At 38.3% G+C, this 17,145-nt stretch overlaps 1 protein-coding gene across 1 annotated transcript in view; it reads right to left on the bottom strand.

Annotated features, from left to right (window-relative positions):
* LOC145997452 (tyrosine-protein phosphatase non-receptor type 13-like) overlaps nt 1-16,485 on the bottom strand; it is a 460,227-nt gene extending 443,742 nt beyond the window's left edge. The window contains exon 1 of the mRNA XM_083134519.1: nt 16,444-16,485. The gene's annotated coding sequence lies outside the window, so the exon portion shown is untranslated. The remainder of the gene's footprint in view (nt 1-16,443) is intronic.
* Nucleotides 16,486-17,145: the final 660 nt, after the last annotated feature.

The following is a 17,145-nucleotide window of genomic DNA, read 5'->3' as shown; positions in this document are numbered from 1 at the left end:
AACTTGCGAACTTTATATGTACTGCAATTTTCCAATTAGTAACCATCACGCCGCCTACGTGGCGAAGTGCTTATTCACAGGATCCTTTCAAAGCCCCTAACGACTCGCACAGGACAATTTGGATCAGGCGCCAAACAGGATATTCGGATTATCAGAGCGCAGAGCACCGTGACCTTCCGAACAAAGAAGATCCGAAGAAATCTGCTGCTAAGGCAATTAGCACTTATCTGGCACGAACAGAGGGACAGTAATGGGATTTCGGGTGAAGAAGCCATTGCAGAGCTGAAAACCTCTCAGCCAATGGAGGCAACCTATCAGAGGTGTCAAGTCGGGTGAGGAACACCAACTCCACTATCTCGTTTGACCAGGTTACATCCTATTTGAGCAGCGTCACGCTGAAATGCCGACCAAGGAGCGTACTCGGAGGGAAATTAGCAACGATGCATCGACGGACAATGACGAAAACAGCGGTAACGATGGTTTCGGTGATTGGTTGAGATCTTCCGAAGGCATAGAGTACATGAAGATGTTTGTGTTGGCAAACTCTGTGCTGGTTTTCGCTACGTTCATTTGGCCACAAGTGCAGGAGGTGTACTCTATCGTAGCTTCGTTCTTCAGTGACAATGGACAACAATGAATTTCCTTCTATTGCATCCAAGGAGCTGGTGAAGAATACATCCGTGCGTCGTTTTAGTGACAACAATCTGTGTATATGTCCTTGAACACACGCAGTAACTACCACAAACTTTGATTTATGGTACCAAATTATTTCATTGTTGGCTAGCCTGGCCAATAACAGTAATCAATAATTACTTTTTGATAAATTAGTGATCCTATCGCCAAACTGTAGTAAAAAACTATCAACAGCATCAGTCTGCTATAATTATTAAAGTAAGTAATTGGTGCAAACAAGGTCTAGTTCTTAGACAATTGGTCGAATCAACAATACTTGTTATATTAGTTGTTCCATTAACAATAATGTCAACAATTGAAGGGTACAGGGGAAAAAAGATGAATGTCACAAAATCACAAAAATTGATATTTTGCTTCCTTTATATTAAAGGCAGTCCACACTAACGGTTAAAATGTCAAAACAGGCTAAAAGTGCTGAGAGAGACATATTTAATGAAGGTTTAAAAAAACGTGTGCAGGGGAAAAACGATAGATGTCGTAGGTTTACAGGGAAAAAATGATGATTGTCCATCCATTGTGTAGGAATAGATCGTCGCGTACGATACGGACTCATTGCGCAATATAACAACAACAGCCTTTACTTGACTGACGCATTGTCGTCTCAGTTCTGACATTGTCAGTTTGAATACAGGTTTTGTTGGTTTCACAGTGTTCTCCATGAGTGACCCAGAAGTGGTTGATAACTTTAGGAGAGCAAAGGGTGAGTGATGTTAGAAAGAAAATGCTGTGCAGTACTCATGAAACAGGGACAGACTGCAAGTGCTCTCGTTTGAAAAGCTTTGCGGTGATACCTCCTACAGAAAGAAATAACATAATTGTGCAATTTAATAGAATGGACCATTATAACCCACAAAACTGTTATCTAGGGGTTTAATTACTGTTAACGATGTTTCACGAAGAAGGCCAAGACAAAATCAGGATGACACATTCATACAGTTACAAAGTCCGTGTACTTAGAGGTGGAGTAATGGCTGAGTTACCTGTTTGTCACAAGGCATCCGTGAGAATCAGATTGTACTCACTCAACCAACTCAACTTGTACTACACAGGAACACATATAATGGCGCTTGGTCTTCAAGTGTGACAACACTTGAAAAACGCAAGAGAAACATCCAGCCTTATTTAGAAGAAGGTGAATTTGTGTATCCATCAAGAAAATATGATATGGCACTTCCAATTTCTCTTGAAAAATATAAAGACTTGCAAGACTTGAAGAAATTCTGTCGACAATATGCAAGAAGGTTCTATGAAGATCTTCCTCATAGTGACAAATGAGTGACTTTATGAATTTGCATTTTGTTCGTGTATTTCACAAAGCATTCATATTCTTTATTGAGGTAGTTACAATTCAAATGGACATTCATCTTTTTTTGCCTTTTTTTCTGTGCGAATAATGGACATTCATCATTTTTCACCTGCAAAATGTGCATTAAGAACGAATTTTGCCAAAAATGTGTTCTTGGTCTTTACATTATTAGACACACTGTTATATCATTAGTTAAACAATATAATGCTTCAGATTATGTAAAAATTTCATACAGTGCTAAGCCATATTGTAGATGTAAGAGCGTTTCAAACATTAAAATTCATTTAACTCCATTCAAGTTTCTTGTGACATTCATCGTTTTTCCCCTGTACCCTTCAATTGTAAGCGTATGGTCAGTTGGATCCGGTTTACGTCGAACTTTTATGGAGATTTCAGACCGAAGTGACACATGTCCCTTGGAAATTAGCCAATCAGCAGCAACGTTTCACACCGTAGCGGCATGACAGTCACACAAGCCTGTGTACGATTGGTGAAATCTTCAAGAGACAAGCATGTCACTTGGAAATCAACCTTCACAAATAAGTGCAACTTTTGAAACGGAAGCCACACGATAAGCTAAACGTGTCGCTCGGACTTTGACGTTTTCTCAATGGTGTGCATCGTGTCGCCTAAGTCTGTTGTTCGGTGAATGATTTCGTATAGACGGAAGGAGGCCGTGTTGCTTGTCATTTCTGTATTAGCCCTGCATGCCGCGTGTCGCCTCGGTCTGAAAGCTGCTGTAGAGAACTTTTAGATGGAAGCGAGACGAACCTTATCCAGTCTCTAAGAAAGCGTTCACCGCGCAACAACAGACCAGGGCGACTGGATGCAAGCTATTGAAAAAAGGGCAGTTGAACTTCAGTATCTGACCAATCGAATGCAGGCTTCTGTAGCATGTAATGTAATGTAATGTACGGGTGAAACGTTACTTTTGATTGGTTCGTTCCCAAGTGATATGTGTCGCATTTCTCATCATTTCGGTTTTAAATATCCCTACGGTCCATTTGACATATACAAGGCACGTCCAGAAAGTAAGTTCCGTTTGGTAATAAAATTAAATTGTGTACAGATACAGAAAAGTTATTTATTGCACAAAATTCTACAACTCTTAAACTACTTTTCCACATAACTGCCGAAATTTTGCAGGCATTTGTCATAGCGTGGCACAAGTTTTTGTATACCTTCTTCATAGAAATTTGCCGCCTGTGTCTTCAACCAGTTGGAAACAGTTTCTTTCAGCTCGTCGTCATTGTTGAAGTGTTGACCGCCAAGGAAAGACTTGAGATGTAAGAACAGATGAAAGTCGCTAGGAGCGAGGTCAGGGCTGTACGGAGAATGGTCAAACACGTCCCAGCCAAATCCCTGTAGGTTTTTCGTCACATTTGCAGTGTGTGGTCGTGCGTTGTCGTGAAGAAAAACAACACCTTTTGACAGCAATCCTCGGCGCTTATTCTGTATTGCGCGGCATTAGTGATCGTGAAATTTGGGGAAATTCCATAACGAGAGCACTAATTGTAAACCTTCGGTTTTCCTGGATCTTGTCATCAATCGCGTGAACCAGTTCTTCTGTAACCAAAGATGGACGCCCACTTCGTTCTTCATCGTGCACATCACTACGTCCGTCATTGAACTGTCGGACCCATCTTATCACCATTGAATCACTCATCGCATTTGGTCCGTAAACATCGCAAATTTGCCGATAAATTTCACTTGGTTTCACTTTCCTCGCATTCAGAAAACGAATCACAGATCTGATTTCACAAGCGGCGGGATTTTCAATCAACACCGACATTGTAAAGAAGCACAACAAAGCGTACGTGACTGACAGCGATCTCCAAATGGCTCACGTTTCTTCTCCTTGATACAGAGCGTCTACCGCGCATGTGCGGAACTGCGATCGCAGCGCTACAGCGGAGATAAATTGAAACGGAACTTACTTTCTGGACGTGCCTTGTATGTACGGTTTCGACTTATCAGAGTTTCCATTCACTTGAGCAAAAAAATGCCGTGGTTTCTCCACGCTTATCTGGCAACTTTAAATTTCCAGACTTTATCATGCCAATAGCCAAGTCTTAAACCTTTTTTATGTATAGGGGGAGGCAAAAGTCAGGTTACATACACGAATGGTCACCACGGTCGCCAGACCTAACACCCATGGGTATTTTACTTGTGTGAACAAAGCCGAGGTGAAATCTGTTTGTGAAAAAGTAAAGGCCATCGTGTACTCTAAGAAAATTAAGAGACTGGGCCACCTCAAAGAAAGGATTACAGACACTATCTCCCAAATCACTCCCACCACACTGGCAGACGTCTTACGCAACTGGGAGCGTCGAACTGAAGCATACACTTAAGCAGATGGTGCACACACTGAACGTGTACTGTAACCGTAACCATTACATATCAATCACGTATTTGTTTTCCTTTGTAACCTGACTTTTGCCTCACCCTCCCATCAAGAAACTGGTTCACGAAAAAACTATTTGGTGCCTGGCACATACCAAAATCAAGGTAGAATCACACGGAACTGGATTTCCAGTACAGAAATGCCCTAGTTGGCGTTGGACTGGCTACCTGGCTGGAAATGGTGCCTGCTTAGACTGATTTTGGTGACTAAACCGTGTTCTAATTGCAACTGACTTTCTCTGCTAGATTCTGTCAAACAGCGAATCAGAGCGAAAGTTTGGTCATGTGAAGACAATCTGTGAGTTTGGTAAAGAAAAGGGTTCTTTTTTGTGGTTTCCGAGTGTTGATTGTTTTTGTTAGCTGCTCGATCAAAGAAAAAAACTACATGAGATGCATTCGTGTTCATTAATATTTAGGAATTTATCTAATGAGATGAGATTTGTGTACGTAGTAGCGCCAAGCTTTCTGAAACCTCGGAAAAAATGCGAACAACATGCTTCCTCATAACTTAACCTAGCGACATTGCTCCCATGCCAAGGTTTCAGATGCTGTGGTGGATCTATACACGGCAGATGTGATTAGCCGATAATTAAAATCCTTATTATTACAAATGTATTAAATGTTTCACATATTTAGTTCCACAAAATATTTTTTGGGATGAATCCTTCGAATCTCGTGTATGAATATTCATATCCGCGTTCATAAAGAAGCTTTTTGAGTATCCTTGATCCCATATTTTCTTTCGAGCCATTAAATAATAACAGCAGTTGCTATTATTCTACGACGTTCTTCAAGTGGCTCTTCCATCGTCTGAGGCGAAAACTAAAGTGCGCGTCAAAAATCTCCTGCATATGGCCTTGAACGGCTGAACAGCACCAGCGAATCACAGACGTGCGGCGTTGCCTAGTTCCGTGCTCTCTGTGACAAAGGGTTTCGCTTAACCGTGTGATTTCGACATGGCACCGCTGCAGTGCGCTGCTATTGGCTATCGCTATATGCAGGAGATTTGACGCGCACTTTAGCAGATGAGCAAGTACTACAAACCTAGTCCAAGTCTAACTGGAAAATCCAGCAGGAAATCTAGCTTTGTGTGATTCAAGTACTCATACATCCGTTTCCCTTACTTTTTCAGGTTCTCCAGGTCAGCTGAAACTGGTTGAGATACTGGCCACGTGACCAGTAAGTCTTCATCAACGCGTCTGCGTGTAGACTTCGACTGTGTAAGTGATAGTTCCCTGCGGGATATCTTACTAGTTCACTCCATGTCGTCATGACTCTTTAATGTGCAGAGGCGTTGGCCATTCCTTGCGGGCACCTCAGTAATACACCTTCGAGTACATTGCAAAACCCAGGTGTGCTTTTCATATCCCTTCAAGCACAAGCTCAAAGGGGCTTCCGCAGCCACACGTTCTAGTAAAAATATGATTCCGGCGGGAGGTTTTCTGCGTGGGTTCTTCCTTCTCGGAATAATGATTTGGTACAGCACGGGGATCTGGCGGACCATAGATCGTTACTTTGGCGACGAGTTCAAGAAGTTGCTGCAAGAAGACACTGAACGACATTCCCACTTCGGGGACAATACCTTGGAGGAATCCTTGAGGACGTCTTTAGAAAGTGCTTCCGAGATGCCCAAAATCGATCTGAAGCCTCCTGTTCTGTTCGACGACTCCCACTCCGAACTAGAATGCACATCTCTAACAGCAGCTGTTGTTGATGAGGAGACGTGCCACGTTTCTTCATCCCCAAAGAGACCAGGCTATAAAAAACAGGAGGGTAATGTACCCGGGCAGCACGAGAATAAACCACATATAAATGATGCATCGTTTTCACCGTGAACTCCACGACTGCGCAGGAAAGAAAGTGAGTAGTGTGGTAAGAGAAGGCATGATTCAGCGAACTAAAGTACAGTATGCCAGAGTAAAGAGACGAAGGCTTGAATTTTTAGACTATCAGAAATGCTACAAAAAGACGTGTTATTCAGTTGTTGGTGTTTTTTTTATTTTTATTTTTACTAGGCTTACCACAACAAGTTGTGTGGGTGTGTAGTAGCCATGGTATCAAAACGAGATTTGGAACATACATGCTCCACTCTGCACGCGGGAGTACGGTGCACAGGAGTCGCGGGTCTGCGCTGGCTCTCTTGCTTGTGGTTCTACTATATGGTGTCTGACTGCCACGCCGGGTTCGACTCCTGGGGTGGGTGATCCAAGGTCAGCCTTTGTGCCTGCATAAAGCGGCTATGGGATTCACTCAGCCTCAAATAAATGGGTACCTGGGGATAACCCTGGGAAATAAAGGCGGCCGGAGCATGGTGCTGATAACATCAATTCCAAAGATTGCCGTCTCGGTTCCACGGATCCGGATCCGAAAGTCCCGGTTCCACGTATCTGAATCAGGAAGCAACCTGATTCGGTAGGATTTGGATCTGGCCATCCCTAATGCAAACTGAAGTAGACAGACTGTATATATGGCTTATGACAATTTTGAAAAATCACATCAAAGTCTGTCTCCTCCTCTCTTGTTACACAGTAAGAACAGGGCTCCATCTACAGTCATTAAGATAACTCGCGTTATGGAAAGAAATAATCATCAAGAGAAAAAGTAAACATGTGGAGACTCAGAGAGAGCAAATAAGAAATATGATACAAGAAAATAAAAAGAGGAAAGAGTTCCAAAAGAGAAGCCAATAATAAATAGGAAATTCTAGGAATTACATTCTATTAATTTTTTTCCTATTCTCCCTCCCTCAACCCTCAACACACTTGATAATTATCACCAAATGTAATTTTTCTTCAATATCTTCAGAATTTTGTCACTTGATTCTGAATTTAAAATACTTTAGCAATACATGCAAATGAAAATTATATTGTAACAGGTGCTGTGAATAATTATTGTATGTTAGATTTAACAAATAAAAATTTACAAAGTTTAGCTTTCTCTTAATATTTAGGGTATTTCATATGAAATCAACGAGAAAAATGAATGGTTTCGGAACTTGATGTCATGGATCTCATTCATTTTTGGTATATATGCACCTATTCTTTCTTTCACCATCCATGGTTGAGTATTTGTTCCTTTAAGTCCACTTCATGCACAGATAGGATAATCGGAACTGGGGCCTACTGTTTAAAGTACAATCTGAAGTGGAATGTGACTCCAGCAGGTATTGAACCTGGGACCTCTTGATTACAAGACAATCCAGTGCTGAGATATTGCAACGTAACAATGGGGAAAACGATACCCCACAGCCGTTCATTTAATAATCTTTTATGGTATTTTTCCAGCTTCTGTAGCGGCTAAAAACTTGGGACTGCTTTCAATTTAAAGCTTGTGCAATGCACTTTCTTTTGATGTGCAACGTGACATGTTTTGTAAATAAAATTTCACATTTTTCCAAAACGCTTACATTTTGAGAAAGCTATAATAATAATAATAATAATAATAATAATCTCAAAATATATGTTCATGTTTTCCAAGCATACAGTGCAAAATTTGAAAGCAGGATCTCAGTATAACACTTTCCTTACATTTTTTAAAAGCACCTTATGGGAATAAGAGATATGGCCCAGGTCACTGGTTGATTCAATATGTAGTGACCTGTTAAGAATCCTACCTTTACAGTTACTCACAAGAGCATGTACTATAAGATTACGTACCAGAGTTCAAAAGTATATTTGAACATCTAGGTGGCAGTTGAAAACCAGTGAGGTGTCCAGAATTTTTTTGAACGAGGAGGTGTTACATTACTTTTTCTAGTAGTCAGACTTCAGTTTACCATCCTTTCCTGCTTTGGAGTTCTTATTTTTAGGAACACTGGGCCAGTTTTGACCCCACCCCACTACCTTGAACATGCCACTGTTGACAATCAATGTATAACATTCTTAGGATGCCAAAACTGAAAACTTTAGTCACCTAATATAGTAGCAAAAAGTCAGATGCTAAAACCAGTGCATATGATAAATCTACTTTCCGCTCACATGACAAGGAATAGAACGTGTACATCCAGAATTTACTGAAAATATTACTCTATTTTTGCACTCAAATGTATTTTAAAAGATACAACCTTTTCATTAGCAGATTACTGAGACGAGTGCATCCCCCCGCTAATGATGCCCACACCACTAATGTTAACAATAGTACATCTGGCACACTAACAAGGAGTGTGCACAGCTTGGGAAATGAAGTTTGGGACGAGACTTTGTGTAGTGTAAGGTGCCCTTTATGTATTGATATGCCAAGATACTAGCATGCACTAGCCAGCTATTTCCGGAAAAAAAAAAAAAGCACTTCAAGGTTTCGAAGCTTTCCAAGTGCTACTCATGACATGAATATATTGATAGATTGTCATGTGGCCTGGTGGTGCGGTGGTAACATATCAGCAGGGAACGGATTTATGTGTAAAAGCATATTTATGTAGGAAGCTGACATCAGTTATATTATGAATTATCTGTGCACATCATGGCATGTAGACTCGAAAAATTCAGTTTTTATTTTCCATATTTGTACATATATTAGGTTTTGGCTCATATTTTGGTTATTTTTACATATTATTTCCATATTTCAGAACATGTCTCAACATATACTCCATGTGCAATAACTACATGTCCCCGTGTGACGAAAGAGTTAGGTGAATTTCTTGCGAATAACTGACAAATTTGAAATACACTCCCATTACTTCTTGCGATATTGAACACAGTTTAGTCAATATAAATTCATCATAATTGACACCAGAAGGAAATTCACGTTCAAACACTTACAACAACATTTTGTTATTCATAGTTTTGAAAACAGAAAATGAAAACAAATTTTGTGTTGCTTTACAATTAATGTCAACGTAAGCGTACTGCATTTTATGTAGCTTATGTAGCATCTTATATTATTAAAAAAGTTTTCTTTTTTCAATTTTAACTCCATATTTTGGTGAAATTAACTAAATATGTATTTACATATTTAGCACATTCTACTACATATAAATCCGTTCCCTGGATATCAGTTTCACACGCAGAAGATATGGGTTCAATTACTGTAATGGAGTCTAATTTTTCCTTTTTTTTGTTCTCTTTTACTCAAGTAACTATTTATTGTTAAAATGTGTCTTTTATTTGCTGTTTGAATTGTTGAGAAATATTTTTTTCCCATGTTTTACAATAATTACCTCTGTGGATTGTATACAAAAATGTGAATAAAAGCATCGACTGTACATAGTATTATTTTAATTCATGTTTTTTTTTTATCATTTTCCACAAAAAAAGAAAATGTATACCTTTTGCTATACATAAATACTTTGTCAAATACATATAGCACGTGGATAATTTAGTGTGCAAATGTTTCTAAAATGAGGAGATTAAAAAAGTACCGTGTAAAATAATTTTCACAAATAGAATTGTACAGTTACTTCAATTACTTTTGAAAATTAAAATTAAGAATTGAAAGAATACAAAACATTCCATGGAATGATTCATGTATGGCAACACTGTGAAGGCAACATTCAACAAGCGGTGGTCCAGTTTCTGATATTGTCCCGACACACACACGTGTTTCTACATGAATAGAAATTTGTAAGCACATACTAAACAGGTTTTCTGATAATTTACTACATTTCTTGTGCAGATCAATTTTTCATTCCACTCATATGCATAAATGAATAGGTTTTCATGATATAATTCCTTACAAAATAACGGTTACCCATCTTCAAAATGCACAAATTAGTTTCTCTGAACTACAAAGTTACTACAAACGTATTAAACAATTAAACTTTTTTATGTACAAGGTCGGATCATAAATGTTTGAGCCTGTAAAGGTCAGCTGCACAACAGTTAGGATAATGTGATGTAAGAGTAGGTGGCAATACTTGCATACCATGAGAGTCAGGGTACAGAATTTCACAGAGTTGGGTGAATGAACTGACGATTTACATCCTTTTATTTGGAGTTGCGTATGTGGTGAGAGTTGATTTTGTGATGGGTCCAAGACAGGAACACTGAATATGCATCACATTTTCTGCACACAGACAGGATGAACATCGAACCATTCAATACTATACCAACGGATTCTGACTACTGAATTGCAATGCATCGTATCAGCACCAAATTTTCCCGAACATTTTGGATACTACCTCGTATCTGCCGCACTGCATGCCCTATTTTAATGCATGGTTTCCGGAAGTGACAACGGATTTTCTAACAAATCTGGAATTGCAGCAAAAGCATAATTTCTCCTTTAACATTTACACAAACCAGTATATAATACCAAAAAAGGTTTACGTATTAAAAAACAGAGGTAAGTATTTAAAAAAAAAAAAAAAAAAAAAAGTAAAGTTCATTGTGGACTTTGAACCATGCCATGAGTCATTTAAATATGGGGATATGGGGGTAGGACCCCACACATTGTTCGATCTCAGCCATATTTTGGAGGTGATGTGTTCAGCACCATGTTCCGGCCACCTATACACTCCACGGTTGTCAACAGATTCCCATTTATTTGAGGCTGGGTGAACCTGAGCTACTTTTTGCAAGGACAAGCCTGAAAACATTCTGATCTTAGATCAGTTGGACCGGAAATCAAACCTGGGTCTCCCACGTGACAGCCATATCCCATACCGATAAAAACCACAGTGGCTCCAATAAACAGGGATGGACAAAACTAAAAATAAGTAAGGCATCAGCCCCTTTCTTCTCAGGAGCCAGATTTCTGTCAATTTTGTCTCAAATTTGGGCTAAGAAAGCCATGCATCCAAAATAAAGCTACATATTTTAGAATATAATCTATAAAATATTTAATTCTATATATATAAAAATGGATGTATGTGTGTATATGTGTCTGTTTGTTTGTTCGGGCATAACTCTCGAACGCCTGGAGTGATTTCAACCAAACTTGGTACACGTATGATTTACAATCTCGAAAGAAATACTGTGAGGGTAAGACACCCCTGGCACCCCTAGGGGTCGGGGTGGGAAGGGTGTGACGTAAAAATAAGCGAAAACGGCCTGATATTAATGTGGAATCCATAGTTATCAGGGTCGCTAAGATGAATAGTGACTCTCCCAATGCCGTTCAACTCCAAGACACCCCTGGCACCCCTAGGGGTGGGGGTGGGAAGGGGGTGACATGTAAAAATAATCAAAAACGACCGATATTAGTGTGGAATCCATAGTTTTCAGGGCCACTGAGATGAATAGTGACACTCCCAATGCCGTTCAACTCCAAGTTAATTTTACACTATAGTTAGAATTCATTATATTCCTGTCTAATAGAAGATTGGGATAAATAAATACCCGGGCAATCAGTTAGTTTATTATAATTAAGGCTCTACCAGAACAGCATATATATGGCCAACTCAACAATATTGCTGTATATTTTAAAATTCAGCTAGAAACAGTGCAAAAATTTGTAATGGCATGTTTACTATTCTGATTCAAGGATACAAAAAAAAAGACAAAACCATACTGTACTCATTACTTAAAAAAAGGTAATGGAAATTTTCATAAGCAAAATTTAAATACAGAGAAAAAAATTGTAGAACTACTATTTTTTTAAATTCAGGCACCAGTTGAAAATTTTCAGGTGCTATGGTGACCGAGCACCCTGAATTTTGGCAACCTGTGTTCATAAAGCACATACTCTCGATTATGCATTGAGATGGTCATGAAATTTGTGAAAATAGCTGTGTTTGATATAAATTGAGCAACCAAGTTTCAGTGGCAAGTGGGCTAGTACTATGGTGGGGTCAGTAGCCTCAGAATATAACAATTGAAAATTCATTCAACGCATAGAATCTGTACTGATGTAGACATCCAACATGTTTTTGGTTTGCTTTGCCTATTTGTAAAATGTAGCAGCTTTATATGAAAGATTCCTGCTTCAGTTCTTTAAAGGTAGCTTTCCTGGTATTAAAATCATATATTTTCAATCCATAATGCAATTTGGAACTGTCTGCCTGTCAGATATGTAATATTTGAACATTTTGCAACTATAAATTGAAGCATAAAAAAACATTAATTAACATGCAGCAGAACAGTGGCACATACTAGAAGTGAACTGGCACTCAACAAACAACAAAACACTTATATTCTATAACTGTAACTATTGGAATTTTATTACTGTCTTCAAATTATTATTATTATTATTTACTTAAAGGCAACCTTATGTTAACATTCACATTTGTATTCACTCACGTATATATTTACATTTGTATTTTTTAATATTTTTTGTTCTCTCACATTTATATTATTTTATGACTAACATTATTGTAATGAGTATATTCGTAATTGTAGGAATATGTGAAATTCTTTATTTCTTTTTAGTTCAATCATTCCTTCTATCTGTATTCATGTATTATAATATTATATGTATTTATATGTTTTTGTAGCTCATGACAATGGTTAGGTGGGAGAGCAACCTACGGCTGAACCTCGCCCACTAAATAGAAAAATGATGGATTTCTTGGGGCCATTAACCCCACTGTAGTCTCTCAAGAATTAGGTTGATTTTTTATTAATCTGTAGATTTCGATGCTTTATGTATGGTTCCAACGTGCGGAAAATGCAAATAATGGAGGTATTTGATCGTAAAGTATGGCCTACAAAAGTCAAACCTGCCACCTCGGAGCACTTTTGCAACTTTTTAAAATCATTTGTATGCACACTAAAATAATGAAAGAACACGTCACAAGTTGCAATAAAGCTCCAAACCTAACGACGTAAAATTATAGTTGCTGTGTGGAATGTCGTGTTGGGTGCTATATTCACTTGCGCGAAGTCTTTGGCCTGTTCCGATTCACAGTACGGAAACACGCTAAGGTAACAAAAGTGCTTTATTTGATAACGCATCTCCATGAACTAAACACAACTGAAAACATTCATAAACAACATAATCTTCATAAACTATGCAAAATATTTCACTTTCTTGAGGGAGTAGAGAGTCAAGGGTACTGATTTTTTTTTCCACAGACACACGTGATACAAACAGTTGCTACACAAGAACAGTTCAAAGTACAAGGAAACTGTTATTTACAAAAGGATCTCACTGCTGCAACACTGATCAACTGAGCTTCAAAATGCATTCTTGTCATTTTAAATATGACAACTCCGCCACATACTTGCACCAATGAAGAGAAGTGATTTTTTACCCTCTTGAACATTAATAAAACTTATAGAAATTCTCTGGCATGCAGAAAATTAAAAATCTCAATGTATGCTTACCACACAAGCAAGTTTACAAATGTAGAAGTTAAAAAATGCAGTAAAGTAACTATACATGCATTCCAGAGTGATCTTCTTGAGGTTTACATGCTCTACCTCAGACATGAAAATATATGTAGACAGCACTGCTGAAATACATCAAACTAGTGCACGCAAAAATCTACAGGTAAAAAAAAAGTAAGCAAATTAAGGTTTTCAATTAACTCTCTCTCCTCTCTTATTATTTTTCTGATTCACTAGAGTATATATTGAGGTTGTGACTATTTTCACCAGGTGCTGAGAACAACATAATGTGGCTATTTTTACCAGCAAAGGGAATTACCTGAATCATACCATAATATTGTATTTTATCTTACTTCGTTATATTCATTGGCAGTGTAGCTGAACTTGCTGCTAAGAAGTTATTTTAAATTAAAAATGGGTGTGAGTATTAATGTCACCAGGTAGTGAGAATAGCAGATAGTACTGAAGACCAAAAATTACATGATTAGGTGTTGGGAAGTATTTACAGAAGTAATTCTAATGCTAATAGCCATAAACCTGACCTGGAAGCATTTAGAAACATAATACTCCTTCATACTTATGTCATGTGGACATCTATTGAATGCAAAATGCTTAATGATGAATACATGTATTCTATTCCATTAGCAGCACCAGTCCATATTAGAAAACCTTGCCACTTACATCGCACATGCCTAGTATGTCTTCATCTGTGAATGAGACAGCAAGCAGTTATATCTAAAGTTTTCCTGCGTGTGGAACAAGCAGTGCTCAAAGTTTGAGGAACGAGGTACAGCATTCTAAAAATAAATCACTCATTCTCACTAATCACTGCCACAAGGCTCCAGCAAATACTCACGTGCACACACACACATAAAACGGTACTTTAGTATTATACGGACTACATCATTTCAGACAGTCTATTTTCTGGGAAAGCAAAAGAAAGTAGCGATTACGGCCCAAGTTCCTTTTTTTATTGCGATTTCATCATGCTACGAATGCAATTTTTACATGGTTCGATTTCGATGCACGTCTGTTAACACATACTGCGGAGTTTTAGTGATTACTTAAGGTTTGTTTTGTTATGCTTTCGTGGTTAGGTTAGGCAGGTTAGGTTTGGTTCCCTTAGCATTAAAATAAAGTCCCTAAATGCATTCTACTAAGGATCCTTCTACATTCATTCCCACGGTTCTACAATATTTACTGTCGCTTCTTGATGGAGAATATCTTGTCCCTAAGAAGTGTGTAAGGTAATTTTCAAGTTGTTTTTTTCAACATAAATAACTTTTTCGAGTCCAAACAGTGCTCATTACTTTAAGGAAGGTTCAATGTGACAATGATTTCCAAAATTCAACGATAATTAGTCTTTGTGCTAGGAAAATCATGAAACAATCGGAACCGTTACCGTACCCACAAAACCCCGAACAATGCTGCATATTTCTGCATTTTTTGCATAATCGCGAAAATAGGGATGAAGGATGATAAAATTGATGAAGGGACACTGACAAAGAACACGCATGCCTAGGCCAGGATTCGAACCCAGGACCCCTAACGTCGAAGTGCAATGGTGCAAATTTCACTTGTCATTATCAAATACTCTGGCGATGGTTCCGCTTTATGCCGACTTTGATGTAAAATAATAATCAACTTTGCATTTCATGCTATGTAATGCTACCTCATATTTATGACTTTCAACAATTTGCAACACATAATGAATAAAAACTACTACACTCTGCCCCAGCTATCTCTGGAGCAGGCAAACGAAAACAAGTCTCTGCGCAAGTAGTGAAGCGAGGGAGAAGAAAGGGACTGCATTTATCATTCTTCGCACCAGTGTGTACTGCTTCGCTCTGCCCATTCGATTTCCCACACTTCTCTGACGCTATACGTGCCTTTGCTTCAGAGATGGGTGAGACAGGATATAGTCATTAATTGCATCGTCATTTCGGTAACAGTCAGATATAGTGAAAACACATTTCTTCAAATTTACAGGAGAAATGACAGGAAAGTACTTACGGAATTGAGTTCCTGTGGACTTTTGGAAGCTGGGACTAGTGGTTTTTCCATTCGAGCAACTTATTCGGCAGGTAAATAATGTCATTTTCAACATTAATGTATCTCCGTTGCACGATAGCTCGTACCATAACCATCAACTATGTGAATCAAATGTTCCGTGCGTTCAAATATGTAACCCCCTGTCAGTGCAGCAACCATGCGGTAGTTTTACCAGATAACGTGTGAGTGCATTTTTTTTCAATTTAATTTTCTATGTTTGCCTAACCTAACTGAACGTAACCTAACCTTCCATGAATGGTTTGTGGATCAATTTTCGCTTAAAAGCCTTTTGTGAATAATTTGTGCGGCATTTTTTGGTTCATAAGTTTGGAAACACTGCATATCAGCTGACGATAGACAACGTGAGTCAAGATTTACCCGCCCGACCAATAAATACTTGTAATGTGAAAAATTACGCTTTTTTTCAGTGAAAAAACATAATCCTTGGAAAATGTTCCGCTTTACATATAAGGTAAGTAAAAATGTAAATAATTCGGAAATAAACGAGTTAAATGTGCTTTCACTATATCTAACTGGTACCGTAATTTCAGTACACACATTAACACAATACAGTGGAATCGATGTTAACAAAGCAGACACAAACTTTAAAAAATTCAAGATTGTGGGGTAATCTCGCTCACCACTCCTATTGAAGTGACTTACTTCACAGGAAAATGCAGGAAAATGTTGAATTTGTATTTTTCATTTTACGTTGCTCTTCTGACACTTCCCGCTAATTGCGACGATGCGTGTGTGATTTTATGACTTTGATGAAGAAATACTCACAACAAGAACAACCGTGCCCATATCGGGAGTGGAAACAGGGAACGTCAGTGACAAGTTCGAAAGCCGACCTCCTAACGCGGTCAGCCAGCGAGACGACACAATAAAAATAGTCACCTTACGTTTATTATGTTCTTGACGTTTACAAAATTATCCAGATATGATTTGGTTACTAGCACTCAGGATATTTATGCACGGTAAATTTGCTAGAACAGGTTATCAATTGCCCACATCTCTTTTTCTTTTTTAAAATACGTACAGTTGACATTTCTTGTAAACACAAGGGCGTCAAACGTACGGAAATTAAAAAAAAACATCCTCTTCCAAGTCATTATATGAAAAATAACTCCCGAAATTAAAGTGAGACAAGAGTCCATGAGAATGTTTAATGCAGTTGTTTATTGTAAACCAGCCAAATTAAATCTGCGACTAAGGTCCCACGACACAAACTTCAAACGCAACGACTTAAGAGACAGGTTGGCAAACAGGTGTCTATATTTACCACCTGTTGCACGCACACAACTTGCTTAAAATGGAAAGCAAAAGACAGTTTAATAAGCAGTCGATAGCACAACAAACAAAACTACATCAATGCATAACTTTTGTCAACTACTTACGATGACAGCACACTTCCAAAATATTACGAATTCACAAGACGTATTTAATCTGTTGCAAACACGCGCCATCACGAACACTCACAGACTC

The sequence above is a fragment of the Lepisma saccharinum genome, chromosome 13, assembly GCF_977018435.1.
Source record: "Lepisma saccharinum chromosome 13, izLepSacc3.1, whole genome shotgun sequence".
Taxonomy (NCBI): Eukaryota; Metazoa; Arthropoda; class Insecta; order Zygentoma; family Lepismatidae; genus Lepisma; species Lepisma saccharinum.
The sequence above is the reverse complement of the archived record's forward strand: the minus strand, read 5'-3'. Positions and strand labels throughout refer to the sequence as shown.